Genomic DNA, 22,479 nt, shown 5'->3' with positions numbered 1-22,479 from the left:
CCTTCTCTTGAGGGTATGCAGCAACAGGCTGCAGCCCAGGCAGCGGGTGACCAGTCTGTTTCTCATCTGATTTATTGGGAGAACAGTCTCCTGTATAGCGAGCCTAAGGCTGCTGAGCTGGGGTCAGCCCGTGTGCTGGTGGTGCCCACATGCTTCAGAGCCTTCCTACTGGGATTGGCTCATGACATTCCATTGGCAGGACATCTGGGGCAGACCAAGACCTTTGAAAGGCTGGTCACCCACTTTTATTGGCCCCTGATGCGCAAGAGTTCAGAAACTCATTGCAGGACATGTGAGACTTGCCAGGCAAGTGGGAAGAGTGGAGGGAAGATCAAAGCCCCACTCCAGCCCTTTCAAGTTGTTAGTACCCCATTTGAGTGAGTGGGCATTGACATTGTGGGGCCTCTGGATCCCAGGACAGCCATGGGCAACAGGTTTATCCTGGTGGACCATGCCACTGGTACCCTGAAGCCATCCCACTCAGGACGGTGACGGCCCCCGTGGTGGGACGTGCACTGAGGGGATTTTCTCCCGAGTGGGGTTCCCCAGAGAGGTGGTGTCTGACAGGGGGACCAATTTCATCTCCCAGTACATGAAGTCTCTGTGGAAGGAGTGTGGGGTAACTTAAAAGTTCACCACTCCTTACCCCCCAAGGAAATGGTCTGGTTTAAAGGTTCAACCGGACCTTGACGGGCATGATTATCGGCCTAGAGGAGCCCCTGAGGCGTAAGTGGGACGTCCTCTTGCCATGCTTGTTGTTTGGCTACAGTGAGGTGCCACAGAAGTCCTTAGGGTTCAGTCCCTTTGAACTGCTCTATGGCCATCCGGTAAGAGGGCCTCTGAGTCTGGTCAAGAAAGGCTGGGAGCAATCTCCCAGGAAACCTCCCCAAGATGTATTCAACTACATCTTGGCCTTCAGGAACCAGACTCGGTGTGTCAGAAAAATTGCTGAGGCAAATCTGGAAGTCAGCCAGGAGGAAATGAAACTTTGGCACAAACAGAACACCACTCTGGTCGAGTTTCAACCTGGTCAGAAGGTTTGGGTACTGGTCCCTTTGAGGTGGAGGAGCGCAAAAGTCCAGTTACCTACTTGTTGGACTTTCAGTCTCCCAGGAACCCCTTGCTGTTCCTACATGTGTAACGCCTGAAGCCCCACTTTGTGAGGTCTGAAGTGGGCATGCTTCCTGCCACAGATGCTGGGATGGAGGAGGAGAGTGAGCCTTTTCCTGACATCCTGTGTGCAGGAGAGAAGGATGGATCAGTGGAGGGTGTGGTCCTCTCCACCACACTGACCTCTGAGCAGCAGAGAGATTGTCACCAGCTGTTGGGGCAATTTTCTGATTTGTTTTCCCTGGTGCCTGGTGTCACTGATGTGGACACAGGAGACAGTCCTCCTGTCAAGCACAAGGCTTACCGAGTGACTGACTGGATCAGGGCCTACATTAAGGATGAAGTCTCCAAAATGTTTGCCCTAGGGGTGATTGAGTCCTCTAGCAGTCCATGGTCCAGCCCGGTGGTCTTGGTACAAAAAGCTGCCGCGCCTGGTGCCACCTCTGAATTCAGATTCTGGGTGGACTACCGAGGTCTCTATTCGGTCATGAAGACTGACGAGCATCCCATCCCCAGAGCTGATGAGCTCATAGATCGGTTGGGGGCTGCCCGGTACCTCATCACATTTGATCTAACGTCTGGGTACTGACAGATCGCCTTAACTGATGGGGCCAAGGAGAGGTCAACAATCTCCACTCCTGATGGGCACTACCAGTTCCGTGTGATGCCCTTTGGACTGAAGAATGCCCCTGCCACCTTTCAGAGGTTGGTCAACCAGGTGTTGGCTGGGCTGGAGGATTTCAGTGCCGCCTACCTGGATGGCATTGCAGTGTTTAGTTCCTCCTGGGAGGACCACTTGCGCCACCTCTGGAAAGTTTTGATGGCGCTGCACAGAGCAGGCCTCACAATCAAGGCCAGTAAGTGCCAGATTGGGCAGGGTTCTGTGGTCTATTTGGGACACCAGGTTGGGAGTGGCTAGGTGGCACCCCTACAGCCTAAGATTGAAACCATCCAGGCATAGGAGCCCCCCAGGACACAGACCCAGGTGAGAGCCTTCCTAGGTCTCACGGGTTATTACAGGAGGTTTGTGAAGGGGTCTGGCAACATTGCTGCCCCCCCTGACTGAGCTGACTTCCAAGAAGCAGCCAAAGATTGTGAATTGGACTGACACACGTCAGAAAGCTTTTGATGCCCTCAAGACTGTCTTGTGTACAGCATCCGTCCTCCAGGCGCCCAATTTTGTTAAGGAATTTCTTGTCTCGACAGACGCTTCAGAGCATGGGGTGGGGGTTGTTCTGTCGCAGATCAATGAGGAGGGACTAGACCAACCTGTAGCCTTCATCAGTAGGAGGTTACTTCCCCGGGAACAGAGGTGGAGTGCAATTGAGCGTGAGGCATTTGCTCTGGTATGGGCACTGAAGAAGCTGAGACCATACCTGTTTGGGACTCACTTCTGGGTTCAGACAGACCACAGGCCCCTCAGATGGCTGATGCAGATGAGGGGTTAGAATCCCAAGTTGTTAAGGTGGTCCATTTCCCTAGATGGCATGGATTTCACGGTGGAACACCGCCCTGGTACAGAACACGCCAATGCTGATGGTCTGTCCAGATTTTTCCACCTTAGTGAAGAGAACCCCCAAGGAGATGGGTAGTTCTCCCCACATTTCAGCTAGGGGGGACATGTGTTAGACCTGGCACCATTGGCGTGGGTCTCCCTTACATTTTTTGCTGTTGTCTCCTCTGTTTTTGCTGGTAATAGATGCTCTTGGCGCTGTGCCACTGCCATTCAGTGCCACAGCTCAAATACTCCCTGTGTAAATATGACTGTGAATTGGTATATCCCTGATTGGCTTATTTGGTTTACCTGTTAGTCCCTAGTAGTATGGCCTGTGTGTGCCCAGGGCTGGTAACCCAAATACTGCTGGTGGGCTTGCAGCGCTGGTTTGCGCCACCCACAGAAGCAGCTTGTAAAGTGTTCCTCAGACCTGCCACTGCAGTATCTGCGTGCAATCCAGAACTGCCATCTTGGCTGTGAAGTGCCCACATTTCCCAGCCTCTGAACCTTACCTTAGCATCATGTCAGTCACCTCTATGGTAGGTGCATTGTGTGTGTAAGGTAGGACATGGCTTGATATGGGTAGCATGTCCTGGTAGTGAATCACCCTCCATTTTGTTTTTCACTGCTGCAAGGGTACCTGTTCTCCATAGGCTAGAATGGACAGACTGGCTATTACATCTTATAGTCCTATCTGACTCAGGGAACATGGTAGAAATTCGAGTTTAGTATGCCTGAACTCAGAATGATAAAAGACATCTTTTAGTGAAGTTAGTTTTAACATTTTGTGTTTGAAAATACCACTTTTAGAAAGTGGGTATTTCCTTGCCTAAGCCTTCCAGTTTGCTCTGCTGTTATAAGTGTTGGATGTCTGGGTTTGGAGGGGCAAGGCAGGCTGAGTCAGACCTGGGTTGAATAGAGAGATCTGCATTGAGTACAGGGAAGCAGTAGCTCCTTGACCTGAATAGGGCTGTGCTTGGCAAGGTGAATGCTGGCTACACCTCCTACTGTGCTTCCGATGGCAGACCCCCTCTTTCTGAAAGGGAGGATGCAGCCTGGAAAACAAAGTGCTCCAGGCCTGAGCAGAATCGGTTCTGGCTGGGTTCAGTGACTAGAGACTTTTGAGAACAAAGACTTTTGAGGTATAAATATCTGTGCCCAAACCCCAGATTTTGGTATTGCTCCTGGATGCCAAGAGAAACCTCTATCTGTGTTACTGAAGGAATCTGCAGCAGAGGACTGTCCTTGTGCTTGTGTGCTGTTTCTTGGATTGGTCTGTAGTAGTTCCCCTTGGACTTGGAAGAAGAGGGAAAAGCACTTTTGAGAGACTTTTATTTTTCTAAGCAAACACCCAAGGGCTAGAAGAGAGCTAGCCTCCTGTTGGTTGTCACAGGCACATCTGACTCCCCCACCAGCCTCCTGATTCCTCCCAGCGAGGATTTCTATCTGAAGGTGAGGCTCCTGTGAGTTCCAGGTCCTCTAGTTCTACTACAGAGAAGAGAGTGCTGAAAATCGTCGCTAACGCCATTTGCGAGCCGCCGCAGCTGAAGAGCGTAAGAAAAATTATCACGCTACTGCCGCCGAGCGCTCACAAACTGGGATCATCGCATCACATGCTTGCGGGCCACAAAGTGCTCGCTGGCCCCAGAGATCATCACATCTCACATTTGCGTGCTTGTCAAAGGCTCGCTAACCCCGGATCATTGCATCGAGATCATTGCAGAGCGGGCGCCGCGCGTCTGCCATTTTCCACGCATTGCACCCAGATCGTCGCTCCCTCGTGGGGCGCCACTTTTTTTTATCGCTCACGCAACTGTATCAACGCATCATCCTCCCTCGCGGCAAGGATTCAACGCATCGCTGGTCTAGCGTGGGAAAAATCATCGCTACAGCTCGTTTGCGACATTTTGCTTGTTTTGCTACGAAATCCAGGAACTTTGTAAATAAAAGGGTCGCAGAGACCCCTGCTTTGAACTGAGCCCCTATTTGAACACTTTGAAACTCTTTTTCCAGCTTTTCAGGAGTACCCCCCTTTTTTCAGTATTGTGGCTTTTTACCGTTATTGGTCTTGTGGTAAGTCTCTATATAAAGATACTTATTTTTTTAGAACTACTTGTGTGGTGTCCCTTTGTAGTGCCCTTCACTGTGTTACTGTGTATGATCATCAATGCTTTACACACTGCCTCTGAGATAAGCCTAGCTGCTCGTGCTACGTTACCACAGGGTTGAGCAGGGGTTATCAAAGGGTGTAGCCCCCTTACTCTGACTTAGGAAGAAGGGGCCCTACTTGTACTGTGGTCAACCACTGCCAACTGGAGACCCCCATTTCTAACAATGCAGCTGCAGCACTGCCTAGAGGAAAAGGAATGAGGAATTACCTATGAGACCAGAGAAGCAGCTAGCAGCACTGCCTAGAGAACTTAGAATGAGGAATTTCCAATGGGACCAGAAAAGCAGCTAGCAGCACTTCCGAGAGAACTAGGAATGATGAATTACCACTGTGGCCAGAGAGACAGCTGGAGCACTGCCTCGAGGATTTAGACTGAGGAATTACCAATAGGAAGAGAACCGCAGCTGTAGGACTGCTTAGAGAACTTAAAATGTGGGAATTTCCAATGGGACCAGAGTAGCAACTAGCAGCACTGTATGGAAAACTTAGGAGGAATTACTGACGGGACCAGAGTAGCAACTAGAAGCACTGTCTGGAAGACTTACAATAAGGAATTACCAATGGGACCAGAGGAGCAGCTAACAACACTGGCTAGACGACTTAGAATGATAAATTATCACTGGGAACAAAGACACAGCTGAAGAACTGCCTATAAGACTGAAAATTAGGAATTATTGATGGGAACAGAGTAGCAGCTAGCTGCACTGCCTTAAGGACTTAGAATGAGGAATTTCCAACAGGACAAGAGTAGCAGCTAGCAGCACTGTCTAGAGGACTTAGAATGAGGAATTACAGACAGGACCAGAGAAACCATAGATGTGAGGATTTGCCAGTTCTTTATAGTGTTGCCTACTTGTTACTGCTGGTGCAAAACAACTGTGAAGAACAGAGTTCAGAGTTTTTCACTTCACTTGTACTGTGTTTTTCTTTGCACCTGGTTGGTGAGCTCGGTTTTGATATGCCTGGGTAGAACTAAAAACTGAGTACTGGTGTAACATACCCTTCTCTCCATCATTGCAATGGGGCACAGTGAGCAGACATGACACCTTCTAACTGGGCTTCATTTGCCCAGTGTTGGTTTGATGCACAAGGCTAAAAGAGAATAGTGAGATTTCCACATGAATCCCTCATCCCGATATAAACACTGAGTCCCTAGTATAATGTAAAGCCATATTTGAGTCGTTTCTTTGTCCAAGCCTGTCCTTAAAACAGGGAATAATTTTTTTATATCATTTTGAATCACTGAAGGAACTAGAACAGATTATATTAAGTTACATAGGAACGCAAATTGTAAATCATCCCTTTTGGCATATGTGACAGATGAAGGCAGTAGCCATGTGGGGGACGTCTGCACACAAATTTCAGGATGGTATAGGAACATTATTTTTACTGGGAAGCAATTAATGGTGCTATACATAATTGGAAATCATATTCAGAGACTGGTACAAGAGCATGCACAGTGACTGTTGCATTCAGCATAATGTGAGTCAATGTGCTCTTTTTTACCTTTATTGTCAAACAAACCTTTGGAGGGTCAAATATCAATAATTTGTATAGCTTTAACATTGTGCCTTCTTGCACAGCGAATTGTTCCATTTCTTTGGCACATAGAGCATTGTCTGTTGCTCACAGGCACCTTTTATTGCCACACATAGATGAAAAAAATTAGGGGGGGACATTGCTTATAACTATTAAAAAGGAAGATATAGGATTGGTTTTGCAAAGTGGTTCATTACTAGTGATGAGTAGGGAACTACCACTAGTAATAAGTCCATAAACTCAATAAAAGCTTTAGTCAAGGTCTCAATAAAGTATTCCCTTGCTCAACCCTTGGAAGCTGGCAATGAGTAGGCAGGCTAAACTTAGGTGACAGGGCTGTAATGCATTTAAAAACACCAATACATTCAATGAATAAGACACAATACACAAAAAAACAACACTAATTTATAAAAATAGGTTTTATTTTTACAAATAAAACACCAAAATGACAAAAACCAATGTAGGGAACCAGCGATATGAATTTTTAACAAATATACAATGTCTAGTGCTTTAAAGCCCAAAATTCCACTTTAGGACATCTGGTCACGCCTGACCAGGACAAAGTCACAGCTTAAGGATGACCGCGATGGAGCCCTGGTTGTATACACAAAGCAGGAGGCCTCAGTCAAATTCCCACAATGCAAGGTCAAAACCTTAGAAATCCATTGAATGCACTCCAGGCTAGGGACTTTTTAGTGGAGATGGTGCAGTAACCTCTTTCAACCTGTTGCTCTCAGGAAGTCCACACCTTAACCCTTGTGAAGCCAGGCAAAGTCCTTAGTTCCATATTGTACAGCAGGTGCAGTCCTTCAGAGTGCAATTCTGCGGGTGCAGACCAGGGTTCCCGCAGGGCAGCCCTTCTTCGCCTTGTTGTTTCAGGCAGGAATCTGAATTGCTAGGCAGCTCTTCTATTTTTATCCAGTGTTCCTGGTCAACAGGCCGGGGTGGGGGATTCCTGACCAATAGGATCAGGGTGCCACCTTCAGGTATGACCACTACCTCCAAATTGTAGAATATTCTTGATGCAGAAAGCACCATTCTTTGAGAATCCAAAAACTCTTTCCTGGAGGTTAAGATCTGGCTAAGTACCCCACTGGTGTAGTTACGTTTCCCTAACAGTCCTCTTCCAGCCCCTCTTCTATTCTCATTACTGGGGCGCCTGTCTGGCTGGGGGTGCAGGATGCTGGGGTGAGCATGTGCTGCCCTAAACTGTCATTCCCTCTTTAAAGACCAGGTTGACTTCTCTACCCCTATCCTTCCTTTTGCTCGGCAGCTTGCAGTTCTCCTTCCACAGGAAATCATTTGTCTCTAGTCAGGCCAATGCACACCTCATTAAAACAGCTTGGCTCTGCCTGGTGGAGGCTGACCAATTACAGTAGGGCTACTGGAAGGCTGGATTTTGGCTTACAGAAACGAAAGTTATATAACTTATTTTCTGTTATAGTTATAATAAATGTTACTGTGGCAAGTTCTTGCATCTACCCTAAATATAATTTTGATACTGTGAAGTATATTTGCAGCTTCTTTCATTCCATCGTTACAATTTAAGAAAGTATTTCTATGTTAGCCTATGGAGTCATTGTGCTACACTGGGGAAGAATGGAATTGCAGTTTTCACTCACCAGGGCATATAAAGAATATTTTGTCATGTCCCTGCTTATAGTTACAAGGTACCCTATCACTGGGGCACCTAGGGGAAAACTTAGGGGTGACATATAAAAATAAGGTTGTTTGAGACTTTGGAAGTACCTTTAATTCCAAAGTCTAATTTGCATATAAATTACGTTTAAAAGCAGCCTGCATGGTACGGCTGGCTTTTAAAATGATGGCAGCCACCACAGTGGTGCACAGCTACGTACATTATATCTACTGGGACTCTAGACCTGCATGCCCTACCATTCATTTACTATGGACTTACAGGTAGGTTGTTAGTAACAATTGTAATTATACCTAATTGCCATGTACTTTTAATCAGAGCACAGGCCTTGGGTCTGGTTAGCAGAGCCCAGGGCACAATCAGAGTCAGAAAACCAGCATCTAGTAGTCAAAATGGGGGCAAAACATGGGGGGACACTGCAAGCTGGTCGTGGTTTCTCACAACTATCAAAAGGTTTATTTTTCGAGGTCCCAATAGCAGTTTAAAACTGCACACACAGGCTGCAATGGAAGGCCTGAGACATGTTTTACAATGCTACTTCAGTGGATTGTGCAATGAGTGCAGCTCCCCACTCGTATCATTTATATTAGAGGCCCTGGGTACATACAGTACAATTGACTAAGGTCCTACAAGTATATTAAATGCACTAATCAGATATATGCCTGTTGTACCATGTTTTAGGGAGAGAGCACAAGCACCTTACCACTGCTTAGCAGGGGAAAAGGATATATGGGTAGATGCATCAACGTTTCCGTTTGCGATTCCTAAATTGCGAAAATTAAGGAATCGCAATTTAGAAATCACAAACGGCAATGCATGAAAAAATCACAACTTTTTTTGCGATTCCTTATTTTTCCTTAATTGCGATTCACAATTTGCGAATCGCAATTAAGGAAAAGCTTCCCATTGATTCCTATGGGCCAAAAGGTCCATAGGAATCAATGGGAAGGCATTCACATTTTGCGATTTTCAATTTGCGAATTCGCAAAATGTGAATGCAATTTCAAGGGTTCAGGGGGGTCCAAAGAACCCCTCCTTGCACCCCTGAGATGTAACTTTAAATGCAATTTACACACACACATGCCCCAAGGACATGTGTGTGTGTAAATTAAAACTTTCAAATATGTAACTTGTGCATGTTTGAAAGTTTTCGGTAAATTAGCATGAAGTTCAACTTCATGCTAATTTACCCCTTCCAATATGCGAATTCGCAATTTCAAAATTATCATGCATTGCATTTAAGAAATCTCAAATTGCGATTTCTTAAATGCAAACGCAATTTTAGAAATCACAACATGGTTGCGATTCCTAAAATTGCGGAAAGCATGATGCATCCAAAATTTGAGAATTGCATCCGCAAACGGCCGAAAATTGCGATTCGCACCGTTTGCGAATGCAATTCTCAATGACGCATCTGGTCAATAGAGACAAAATGCCAACAAAACTGGGTTCAGCAACAGAAGACAAATAGCTGCAAAATGTTCAGATTCAACAAAGTGGTTATGGTTTTGAGAAGCAGTGAAGGGAAATGGCAAGAAATAAAGAAAGAAAGAGAGAGAGAGATTTAAAAAGACATCAGGCAAAACATATTTATAACAAAAATTGATGTTTATTGGATTGTTGTTCTGTGATTGCTCTCAATGCCTACAGGGGGAGGGTGTAATGGAACATTTACAAAGCTGAAAGGTGACATTTTAGTATCAGAAAATTGGCAACGCCCGGTGTCAACAGAGGCTTTCTACATGGAAGGATGGCTTGTCCATGATATGAGCCAGATCACATTTTTTAGAATAGGGGTTAGTTGATATCCTTTGATCCTTTAGACAGGTTTGTAGATATTGCTTGATAATCTAAAATTTGTTTTGGGGTGGTTAAAAGCCTGACTATGGAAGGCATGTTACACCAGAGTCTGAGGGCATAGCTGGAAGAAACATACATTATGGTATTTTATTTGTTAAAGTTTTGGAGTTCAAATATAGCAGGAGATTGTCTCTTAGTAGTGAGGATTACATCATAGATTAAGATTAGATTTTCAGTTGAACAAGGCAAACTCCATGTGATCAAGAAAATGGCTGAAGCAAAAGGCTTTATACTTGATGCAGGCTTGTATAGGGATCCAATGAAGACCAGCCATGATGGAGTGATGTGGTAGCACAATGAGTTTCTTTTTTTGTGTTGTAATTTTGTATTGAAACAGAATCATACAGCATAAGCACCATTTGGAACAAGAGTATATAAGCACCAAACAATACAGTGTAATTTGACTGGGGAGGGGGAAGAGAAGGGTACGAGGGGAAGCCACTTTAAACATGGAACTAAGAAGACCCACTTTCCCAGTGCTTGACAACTTCTCCAGGCAGCAAGCATCGAGGGTCCATTGGGTCAGAGGCCCCAATAGAGGAGGAGGGAAGTGGGCGTCCAGGCAGTCCGTTGCTGTAGGAAAGGGGCGAGAAAGGTCACGTTCCCAGTGACTGGTTCCAAGTTTTATTTTACATGTCTTCAATGGCTTTTGAGACACCTCAGGCTGGCTTACCAGATGATTGTTTTACCAAAAAATTCATACATTATTTTAATGCATGGAAAGGCGTTTGTTTTGAGCACTCTATCATTGGTCTGTTAACTTGTCATTCACACGTTGCTCCCTTTCATCACTGCACACACAAAGGAGCAAAGAGTCAACTCACTTTACCAATTGACTCACTTTGTTTTTTGTTACTGCATAAAGCCTGTGCGCATTATTCACATCCACCTAAAATAGTTCCTTTATCTTCAGCGAAAAAATGGTTGACAGTGGTTTTTTTATTTTCTTTCATTTATTTGCTTTGTTGACTTTATAAAACTGCTTTTTTTAGCATGCACGTTAGAGACCCAGTTGGAGGGTTATCTCTTTTCTAAACAACAATAATAATATGATGGTAATAAAAATGCTTACTTAAAACAACAATAGTATCTTCCAATTTCGTTACTGTTTATTTAATGTACATTTGTAATGCATGCATATGGGATCAATATGTGTGTGTGACCATATGTTTTCTTTTATTCCTTTTTGTGTTTGTCACTTTTGCTTGCCATAACAACGAATAATTAAATGTCGCTCAGCTTGCCAAGGCCAGCCCTATTGGCTTTACCAATGCTTGATTAAGTCGTAAATGCCAGTAATGCATTTAATCGCAAACTTAAGTAAACCTTGAACCAAGCCTCATAGGGATTGGAGCTGTGTACAGAACAAATACAGACTTTGTACATCAGGATGTCTTAAAACCGTACCATGTTGAACTAAAATCAATAAAAGTGAAGACACAGTATATGTTGATACAATACAATTATTGATACTCTATATTGAGCATCAGTTGAACCTGACATCCTGACACCCATAGCATGTGTTCAAGTCCTGTTCCTTAAACTTATGTTTTTTCCACTTTTTTGTGGGAGCCCCCTTCCACAATCTCATTTATCTTCATAACCCATTCTGTACTATCCTACCTTTTGTCTTTCTCTCCTTTCCTCTTTCTTTGCTTTTATATGTACATATGTACGATAACTGTGAATGGCTATGGCGGCATTATTATTTTTTGTTAAAACCTTTCTTTTTACTCAATTATATTATTTTTTAATGTATTCTTGCTGTGGAGGGTAAGAGTCAAATTTTCAGATCAAATTGAATTGCCTTTAATCTTCCTCTAAAAATGTGTTCAGTTATTTGTGCTTCGTTTTCATTTATTGTCTAGTTCATTTTTAAAACTAAATACACATAAAACAGTGCTGCCTCCTTTCTGGGGAGAGTGCTGTAAGGTCTGGCAGACCGCTCAGTATAACATAACCCTAGTATAATTAAAATACTACAAGACCATTGCACTGTGGCTTGGAAATTGAATTCTGGTAGCACACTGTAAATTATTTTAAAGATTGTGAGCTGATTCCGAGCTGTGTGAATCTTTTTTAAGTTATTTTGTCAATTTGAGAGCCCAGGGAGTTTGGTATGTGAGAACAGTCTTATTCTGAACCTTTACCCTGACCTGCACTGCTTATCTGAGGAATATCAAGTTCATGTTTCTGCAAATCTTTCTTCTTAGAACATTTCACTCACAAAAAATAACTGTTTAATGGGAATACACTATAAACATATTCCAAACCCAGACCAGTGCCGAGAGACGGAGTCTGATGAGCTTTGCATTTTGATGAAATATTAATTCATTAGAGTGCTTCAAATTATATTCAGCCTGAATTTTGCATGCATTTATAAGGATGGTTGTACTGTACTCTTGTGAGAAAGAAGCTTCTTTTACAAATGGTGTATTTTTTGTCTAAACTGTTTTGTACAATTTTGTTTTTGTAATGATTTGTAACAAATGCCTATGAGAACATGCGTAATGAACCTTCAAAAGCCTCAAAGCACAGAAAGCAGTTGTTATCATTAGCCAATTGAATCATTCGTTTAATATCAGTTGAGAAAACATGAAGAGGTCTGGTGTCCTTGAAGACTTATAAATACTTGACCTGCAAACTGCACACACTTCTTTGCTTCTAGAACTAGAGCCCACTAAGATCTTTTTACTATTAGTGTGTCGTTTGTAAGAAAAAAATGTAATGCCGCTTGGGTGATAGCTAATAGCTGAGGTTGATTCAAGCATTTCTTCCGTCACTGTATTGTTTGTTACTGTAGACACCCTATATGCGACAGGAATGCCTAGACTTTGGTTATGAGTCAGACATGGACTTCGTGCTCACTGCCCCATAGCGCTGTAGCCATTCCTAGCCATACGTCACTGACGAGGACTAAGAAGGTCAAAAACATTCTAGATGTGCTTGTGTTCCTGTCTGAAGGGATCTAGCCAGTACTTAGAGCTGGACTATAGCCAAGGGAGCAGGATCAACACTGATTTTCATGTTACATGTATCTGTCTAAAGTGATCTAGCAGGACAAATAGGATCGATTGGAATGCGACCCCAAGTAATTGCCAATCGCTGAGATGAATTCAAGAATTTGTCCTCATTTGCTGTTGACGACACACTGTTTTTGTGTCACGAAACAAGTATTTTTCTGGAAAGTGCATGACCCGTGTGCTTACAATTCGAGGACCATCATGCTATATTATCATCATTTTAATATCTTACTTTATACAGTAGGCATGACGCGTATTTGCAGTCTCTAAGTGCAGTAAATGACAAATATTGCTATTACCTAGTTTATTTGTAATCAATTTACTAACCTCAGAAGGATGCAAGGTTGAGTTATCCTATTGGGATTCCATCTTGTGATCTGGATTTCACAGGCTATTTCATTTGTGAGCATTTTGCTGACTGAGCCATAGTGCTGGCACAAAATAGGTAGTGGGGAGTGACTAGCGCATAGGTGCTGGAAGTAGGCATAGGGGGTGCTGCAGGACCCCTAAATCAACCATGCTGGTGTTCAAAAAGTGCATGAGCAATAAAAATACTTTACCTTTTTATTTTGTCACATTTGCTCTGCATTCAGAGACATAGGGCTCTGAGTGAATGTCTTCTGACAAATTACTGCTTATTCTTTACATGGTGCCCAGTGTTTACTTTTCTTTGTCTGACTGCAAAGTTATATGAATTTGTAAAGTATCTATCTGACAATCTTGCTTGGGTACATGGAGTGTGTGAAGGAATGGCTGTAGGATGTCTAACACACACTTAAATGCCTGTAAAATGCCTGAACAAATATTTCAAAATATGTCAGTAGTTACTTGATGGGAACAAAAGTTTGATCGAAACATATCAAGACACTTTACTTTTGATGTCTGTAAATGACAGTGAGCTATCACACTATGTTTTAAAGGTGCCACATGTTACTTGCCACACCGTCCCCACTCACCTGCTGAATGGGCGTGACTTATTTGCTACACTTTTTCTTTGTGTAACACTTAGAATTTTCACAATCCCTATGGCTTCAGTGATATAACATTGATGCCAGCGCCCTCCAATCTGCACATTGTTCCAGCACCACTAACCTAATGATCCATAGTTTTAGTAAAACATAAATTCAGCTCTCACAAAGAAATGATCTCCAACTGTGCATGCATATTTGCCTTGTCTGCTAAATGCACAGTGAGGTTTGTGATGAAAAGTTAGGGCCAGGTGGGGATCAGTGGCAAAGGCACTCAGAGAATAATAATAATTATTTCTGGAAAATGTTGTTTTAGGATTGAATGTCACTGTGATTGATTCTGAGTCCGTAACATTGCATTTAAAAGGCAGATACATGAGCAGCTGTATGTTGTGGTCGAATAATGCCTCTGAAGTGTCTGGTAACAAATTAAGTAAAAGACTTTGTGGATAGTACGTGTCACCAGTACCCACAATAGTGTTTGGTCTTCCATTTGTTGGGATCAGGCTCCAGGCGAGGTTCACAGCCCTTGGCATTTTGGCAGAAGACCTCCTCAGAGAGGAATGTGAGGTAAGGAGGAGTGAGGGAGATGCTACCTTTGCTTTTTCTGTGGGCTGTTGCTATCCTGCACTCGCCATTCCTGCTTCCACAGCCTACGTATGCTGCAAAATATCTTCAAATGGTTGCCATAAAACACCGGAAGGACCTCCATGCAAGCTCTTGTTACCAGCAGTTTGAACTATGGCAACACTGAATGCCAGCATCTCCAAACAACACCTACACACACAGGCGCAAGGCCTTTAAGAGCACAGCTGCAAGACTCATACTCAACCTCCCATGCCACACCCTTACCCACATTGCAACATGCCTCAGGAAGCTCACTGGCTCCCCATTCACAAGCACAGCCAATTGAAAATTCTCAAGCAGACATACAAAGCCCAACCCAACACAGGAACAGAATACCTAAACAGCTGCATACACTTTCACCAAACCACCTGTTGAGACTGAAAAATCCTCTGCATGGTGAGAGATGTGTACCCCTGACTGGTGTGCCCTAATGTATTCTTGTCTTGATCCCTAATGTTGATTTGTTGTCATAGGTGAACACAAATCCCTTGAGTGCACCATAACATAGGCTTGTGTCATGGATTTGGGTCTTGTTGGACTAGGAGGGACCCCCAAAGCGCTACTCTAATAGTGGTAGAAGGCTACCATCTTCACCAGGAGTTAAACAGCGCAAGTGGTGTCGTGGCAGCAAACCGTTTAATGATCAATAGCAATGAACAGGTAATTTGTACTCTGTGTCATTGGAGTAAGACCTACAGGCTCACTCACAGCTTTAAAAGTCCCGCTGCTGTGTGTTTGCCTCACACCTGGCCTATATCAGGTTGATGTGGAAGTGTGAACATGATGAAAACATGTACTGAGTGCATGTTTGCCTGCAAGGAATACATTACACCTACGGTGAAGTGCAGTACAACGCACACATGGTAAATGTATGCGTGCTCTCAGGGTGTGCTTATAAAATAACACATTCAGGTAACGTACAGAAACACTGCAGTACTGGACAGTGGGTACAGACTATGTGTGTGTGCTGTATGTGGGAATCTTGGTGGTGGCATAATACATGAGGACAGCAGTACTAGGCAGTGAGTGTGCAGTGAGTGTGCCTTGAGTGTAGGCGGGCCCGCAATAGTACATGGCATGGAGTTCCTTGAGAGCCAGGCCTTCCTGGTGAAAATATGAGGTAAAGAGGAATCCCGCTAAACAGAATTGTGTATTGCTGCATTCCTGCAAGCTGGATGGGACAAGCACTGGATGAGGGAAGAGCCAGACTCTCCCTGTGCATTTCAAAGGGCTCTTTGATTCAGTGACAGATCACAAGGAAAGAGGCCTGGACACATCAGAGGAAGAGGGAGATGGTGCTGATAAGGAAATCATAAAGAGAAGGGCTGAGTGCCCTGAATTAACCTTTCATGGACATATCACTATAGCTGAAATCCCGGTGTGAACTCTGCTCACTCCCATGAATCTTGTTGTGGGTTTATCAGCTTCAGAGACCTGTCTAGTGTGACAGACATCATTCAGGAGAAAGAAAAAAGGGGAAAGATGTAAATTCCATAGTAGCAGAACCCTAACATAAAACTTCTAATGTCCAGAAACTAAATCACATTTAGTATTTAGAAAATAACTTTCAGTAGGGGAGTTTGAGACCCCAAAAGTTGTCATCTGCTTAGTAGCCAGCCAGGTTGTGTGAGGAGGGGAAGCTCTGCAAGATTTTGGCCTCTGACCAGGACTAGGGGCCCGCCTGGTCGTCTCCCTGCTGGGTGAGGGGACATCATCCAGGGAAGCCAAGATCACCTGCCCTGTAACCTGAAGCACCAGTGCCTGCTTGCTCACCAAGACCAGTGCGCATATGAGGAAGAGGAGAGCACTGGAAGGTGTGAGATACAGAAGAGAGCGCTGGCATGAGGACTCTCTGTGCGAGGTTTGAGGAAGCAAGCAATGCACTGATCGGGCCATAGCCCATGTTTTGGACTTCATTGGCAACCCACTATGACAAGAGGGGCCATCATGAACTGAGCTAGAGGTGCTTGTGGGAGAAACCCATTCCCTTCACCAATCAGGCCATTGCCAATGTGTAGAACTAGCTGGGTGACCCTGTATGCTAGGAGGGGCTATCATTTATTGCCAGAGTATTGTGGAGGGAAAAATCCCTTTCTGCACTGATCGGGCTGATGCCCATATGTCGAGCTAGCTGGCAATTCCTTATGCCAGGAGGAGCTCCTGTTGCATGGATTAAAGCCCGTAGACACAGGAACTCATCCCTGCACCAATCAGGCTGTTGCCCATGTGCTGAAGGGGCTTGGTGACCCCATATAGAAGGTGGGTAACACCATGACAATCCATGCGAGTCTAGAATAACTGGTGTGTGCGGGCCAAAGTAGCAAACCCCGTATGCCATGAGGACCCTCCGTAGATGCTGAAGCAGAGAGGTTCGACTCATCTACCGGGACTGGCAAACTGTTGTGCACAAGGTGGAGCTCAACAACATTTTGTGGACTGCCTCCACGGAACCCCTTTGGAGCAAGGAGACCAATCACTACCTTCTCCCAAAGGGAGGAAGGACATAGCTGTAACAGTAACAGCTAGAGACTGAAGCACCTTGCTCATTGCACCTCTGCAAGTAGCGTGCCATGGGGAAGCGAGCCCATGCCTGCTAGGTGCTGTCATGTATGACTGCCGGCGGCCCGACTCAGATGACCCAGAATAGGACCGCTCTGCAATGCTACAAGGTACTTTGCCGCCGGAGTAGCCCGACAACTGGGCATTTGGGACCCTGAGGACTTACCACCATTGGTGCTGTTAAACCCTAGACTCTAAAAACTGTAGTTACTTGCAAATTCAGAGGGAATAACTCTTAAGTACGGCCAAATTGTTTACTCTCCCTGGATGCGGCTATCAGTCAATTCGGAATAACACAAAACCCATTACACTGGAGGTATGAGGACAGGGAGTGGCCTGACAACTACTAGAACCTTGACCTCCAGGGGGTTGTGTTATTGCTGTTTCAATGTGCTTCACCATTGCATGTATGTAGTTCGAATAAAAACACTTCTTTTATACAAAAACAAGTATTTGACTGGACATTGATTTATTGTCGTGCTGCCCTCATGTTGAATTATGTGTCGTGTTCACTGAACTGTATCTGAGCTTCCCAGCTGAACAGGATCCATTGTAGGGTGGGCCCCAGAACATCAGAGGTAAAAAGCCTCAACCACCTCAGTTCAGCCCAGTAACCCCTACATGACCAGTGGACCCCAGAAGGGAGTTCTGACACCAACAGACACCTACTCTCTGCCTCAATCTCACTCGCACACATTCCCTGCATCCACAAATGTAAATCTGGAGGTTGCTCATTCTCCTGCATTGCACCCAAGACATGGAACTGTTGTGTAGGAATCTAGGACCCTAGTGTAATTTTCCCGATTCATGCCCATATATAGGTATAAATTACCCGATCCTTATATAGGCATAGAAATCATTACCATATTTAGACTGAGCCTATGCAGCCCAAATACGACATGGCTACTTCCACTAAGTTCCGAGAATCAACAACGATTTCTTAGAAAAACCCGCCTTCAGCATCCAGGGACTTCCCCTTGCCTGAATACTAATTTATCTAGGAAATCATGGCGTTTTCAAAGAACTGAGTCTTTGATGACGTTATTATGTCCAATCATACGTCAAACTTGGCACATTCAAGGTATAAATATGCCTACATTTGCCCAGACAAACACACAGTGGTTTGGAGCAGTTCGACTATATACTTGCCCGACGCCCCTGCCGAGAAATCCAGCTCCAGTGTTTCCAGGCTACCCTTGCGGGTTGCTGGGAAATCGAGTCCTAAGAGAGAGATACAAGACCTCCTTCATTCTAAAACCAAGGTACAGAACTGATTAGACCCTTAGAGAATCCTTGGAATAGATTACTAAAACTTAAGCTACACCTCACTTACTTCTTCCCTTGTACTACACTTAGGTTAGGTACATCGGGGTAGGCGTATTTTAGAAGCACCAGTTGAGTACTTTTAGTCATTATTTATCACTGTATGTATTTTATGTTATATATGTTATTTCATATGGCTTAGAAACCATACCATGCTTTTACAGTACTACTTTATAATTCTTTTCGTATTATATGCCTTGTTCTTTATAACCAGTCTTACGATTGTAGCAGTACATTTCTTATGCTTGAGAAAGAAGACTGTTCAATAAATACTTTTTATTGCAAACGCCTGTGTTTCCGCCACTCTAGAGATTGATTTCTTATTCTTGGGAAACAAAGTTGGCATGTTTGTGCGGTTGTCAGAAACTAATCCCTTCTTGTGAATTCGAGAAAGTTTCTAGTGACCTCTGAGCTAGCTGGCACTCACAATTAAGTCAAATATATTCGGTAGAGACCTAGTCGACCTTAGTCCTACGTCTAAGCTACAGGATATATTATTCCAATGAGCAGAGCCTATTGGGAATATAGGAACTATACTACAGAGCGACCTCCCTCAACACATCACTACTTGAGGTCCAAAAGAAGCTGAAGACCAGGATCTTCATATAAGCACCTTAGGAACTACACACCTGCGCACTTGCCCAAACACCTGATACACTCTCTGGTGATTAGTGAGCTAAACAACTCAATATAAAATAATATTTAAAGTCAAACATATAAAAAAATTCCAAATGAGCGGTGCACCAAAGGTGTGATTTCCAACAGCCTTCTTCACTTGTCATAAGTTCACAATCGCTAATTCTAAACCAGTGCACATAATATTCACGGTCCTCCACATTTATTAATAAAAAAACACGATGAAGGATCCATTATGGTCATGGATCTCTTCATTGCTGTGTGCAGGTCAGCTCTTGGACCTTCAGGAAGGTCTTGGCTATGTTTTACCAAGTGTCTGCCCCCCTCAAAAACAAGGGTGTCACTACGGAGCACTACCTCTACAGTTTGTAGGGTTCCTTTGGGATTACAGGCTATTTAATCTGAGCCAAAAGGACAGGGAATTCCTAGACAAAGGACACATGATATAGCGGGACTGGTAAACTCACATACATTTACCTTCAATGTAAATATTTTACCTGCTGCCACCTCATTTTTGCATAGGTTCACTTTCTGTACATCTGGTCAATGACACTTTACCTTGAGCTGAGAGAGTGATGCTGGTACAATGACACTTGGGAAAAGGGTGAAACTAGAGCATGATGGGTGTGATGACAGTTAGCAGGCTGGCAGGATATAGGTGTGCTGGACAGTAATCAAAAATGGTTTGCCACACTTGTTGCAATTAGCACAATACTGTACTTTTTTATCTGAATAGTGCATCTTCAATTCCATTTTAGAAATGAGGCCCAGTAGCCCGTTATAAGTAGTTTCTTGTAATTTGCAGGGAATCTCATGAAATTCCCTGAGAAAACAAATGTGCATAGACCTATTCTGTATACCTCTTTTTTTACTGAAACACATCTTTCAACTGGGAGGCTGTGTTAAGTAAAAGCATTAAGTTAAGCTGTATTTGCTCTGCTTCTGTTGCCTTGAGTATTGCAAGAACACAGACCTTTTTGCGGATGCCCTCCCCACTTTTTGCACCCATTTGGACTACTAAATGCTGGTTTTCGACTCTGACATTGCACTGAATCCTGCTAACCAGCCGTCAGTGTGGTCTCCCAAAAACTGCTAAATGTGAATTGATAACCCCAATTGGCAAAGGACTTATAAGCCCCTACTATATGGTTCTGGTGTTAAAGGGGTCAACAGGGCCTGGAGCACTGTTTGTGCCACCCTGAATGACCTTAGTAAACTGCTGACAGCAGGCCTGCCACTATGGACGGCAGGAGCAGTGCAAACTGCTCAAACTCGAGTTTGCCCTCAACTATGTGTGGCAAAGTTAATACACTATTTTTAATATATGCCAATTACTCCTAAGGAAGTCCCTTCAAAGCCCAGTAGGCAGACTGAATCATGTTAAAGGTGCAGAGATACCAGTGCTAGTTTATTTGTTCATATAGTGGTCTTTACCATTAAAGGACACTATAAGTGATAGACGGTCCATAGGATAACATAGGCTGGCACACTGGCAAACCTGAGGTTGTAGCTCCATTATGGTACCACGTAAATATGTCATGTATGGTATCAAACAATGTGCTTCTTCACCCCTAACACAAAGTTTGTGTCAAGGAAAATGTGGTGTGCACCCAGGTGGCTAGCTTAGATGTTGCCCAACTGGTTCCCCCAGCCTTTTCTCTGCTCTGACAGGTAGCACGCGCTTGCAGCCACCAAGACAGGAATCTGACCATATGCCAGGAGGTATGAACTCTCCCAGGAGTTAGAACGATGGCCTGGATGTGAAGTAGGTCACACCTCCCTCCCTGAAAGGCTGGCTAGTGAAGTGGCTCATCGAGACTGTGAGCTTCAGACACTGCATCACCTGTGATACGCAACCAGGGTGCTTTCTAAAGGAGAAAACAGCCCTCCCCTGCCCCCAGGCACATTTGCACCCAAGCAGGTGGGAAAATTAAATAGTCAAGAAGGGTACACCTCCTAAAGGCTAGCCACACCTCTAGGGAGTGCAAACTAATCTTTACAGCCTGTACATTCTAGACTAAGGGTTAGTTCCCTAGACAGAGACCCCCCCTGTGAGAGCCAGAAGCAACCTCAGACTCCCCTAGACTAGTGGTGCTAGTCCCCTCCAACCACAGATAAAGAAACAAGACATTGGGCCCTCCTAGAAATTGTCCAGAAGTAGATGGACCAGTGCATTGTGAAAATTGTGCTCCTGTCCTCCACAAATTTTCAATCAACTACCTTATTCCCTAAGACCTCCGGGCGTCAAATTATCTTTCTACTCTCATCCCAGTGCCAAGGCTTAGTGGTCCCCAGTCCGGCAGTCACCACCTTTACTCAATGTTTCACTTGGAGTGAACTCCACAAAACCTTCATCTGACATCAACAGTGGATTTGTTGTTGATATTTTGCACCCTGTTCCCCACCAGCACTGTGTAAGCATGTAAAACCAGCTCTCCCGCAGCTCCTGCTTCAGCACCAAGAACAGCCAACACAGCTCTGCATCCGGGCTTCTCGAGTCAGGTAAAAACCGACTGACTGTAATGGCTTGGTCCTTTGATTCCACTTAACTCAACCTTCAACTGACCTATTGTCACTAGCGGTTTTTACCATTAACCATATTGATAACGTTTTTCAGTATTATTTTGCACTGATTTTATATTGCTTCTAAAATCCATAACTCCTATTATATGTATCTGATTTCATGTGTGCTAGTGTCTAAATTAAGCAAAAAATCTGCTTTATTTTATAAATTTGTGTCAGATTTTTTTCGAATCATGTCAATTACTTATCATCCATGTTGGTACTCTGAAATACTTAACATGTTCTTCTAGTAAAGCCTGATTTATCTTTGCCACTCTACCATGACTGAGCTAAGGATTTATTATTGTGAAACCAAGGACCATCTTTGGGGTTTGTGAGAGTGTTGCATGTTGAAGCCTAACCATCATCACCAGATAATCCTCCACCTTACTACAAATGTACTATTCAAACCATGCTCATTTCTAAGCAGGGATTGGGAATGAGCTCTGGATTTACCTGATGTAGTGTAAGATCTCTTTATTAAACTGTATGGATTGTGATGGCTTGATAATCCCAAAATAGTTTTAAAATATGTGATTTAATTCCTTTTTTTTAAAACTATTTATGGATGCTATTAACCAAGTAATTGCTGCATTTGCAGCAACAAGATATATTTTATGGAAAAATAGCAAATTTGCTTTAAATATGAATAATTTTGCATTTCTCATTTTGCCGATTTCTCAATTTGACTGTAAAGGATTCGAGGGAGTCAAGCCCCGACGTCACCCTCAAAAGTGTTTCTGAAATGCATCAACTTTCAATGTCTTTAAATGTGTAATGACCATTATCCCTTTAGCAGGTCAACCACAATCCCGGGCCTAACAATAAACTTAAAGGATAGAAAGTAATAATTAAGGACAACGAAATCCTGAAATATGTGCCAATTGACCTCTAAATAAAGTAGGAGGACGGCTTAGGATCACACAACTAAAAACATGCATAATACAAAA

This window comes from Lissotriton helveticus, chromosome 3_1 (assembly GCF_964261635.1).
Source record: "Lissotriton helveticus chromosome 3_1, aLisHel1.1, whole genome shotgun sequence".
NCBI classification, from domain to species: Eukaryota; Metazoa; Chordata; class Amphibia; order Caudata; family Salamandridae; genus Lissotriton; species Lissotriton helveticus.
The sequence above is the reverse complement of the archived record's forward strand: the minus strand, read 5'-3'. Positions refer to the sequence as shown.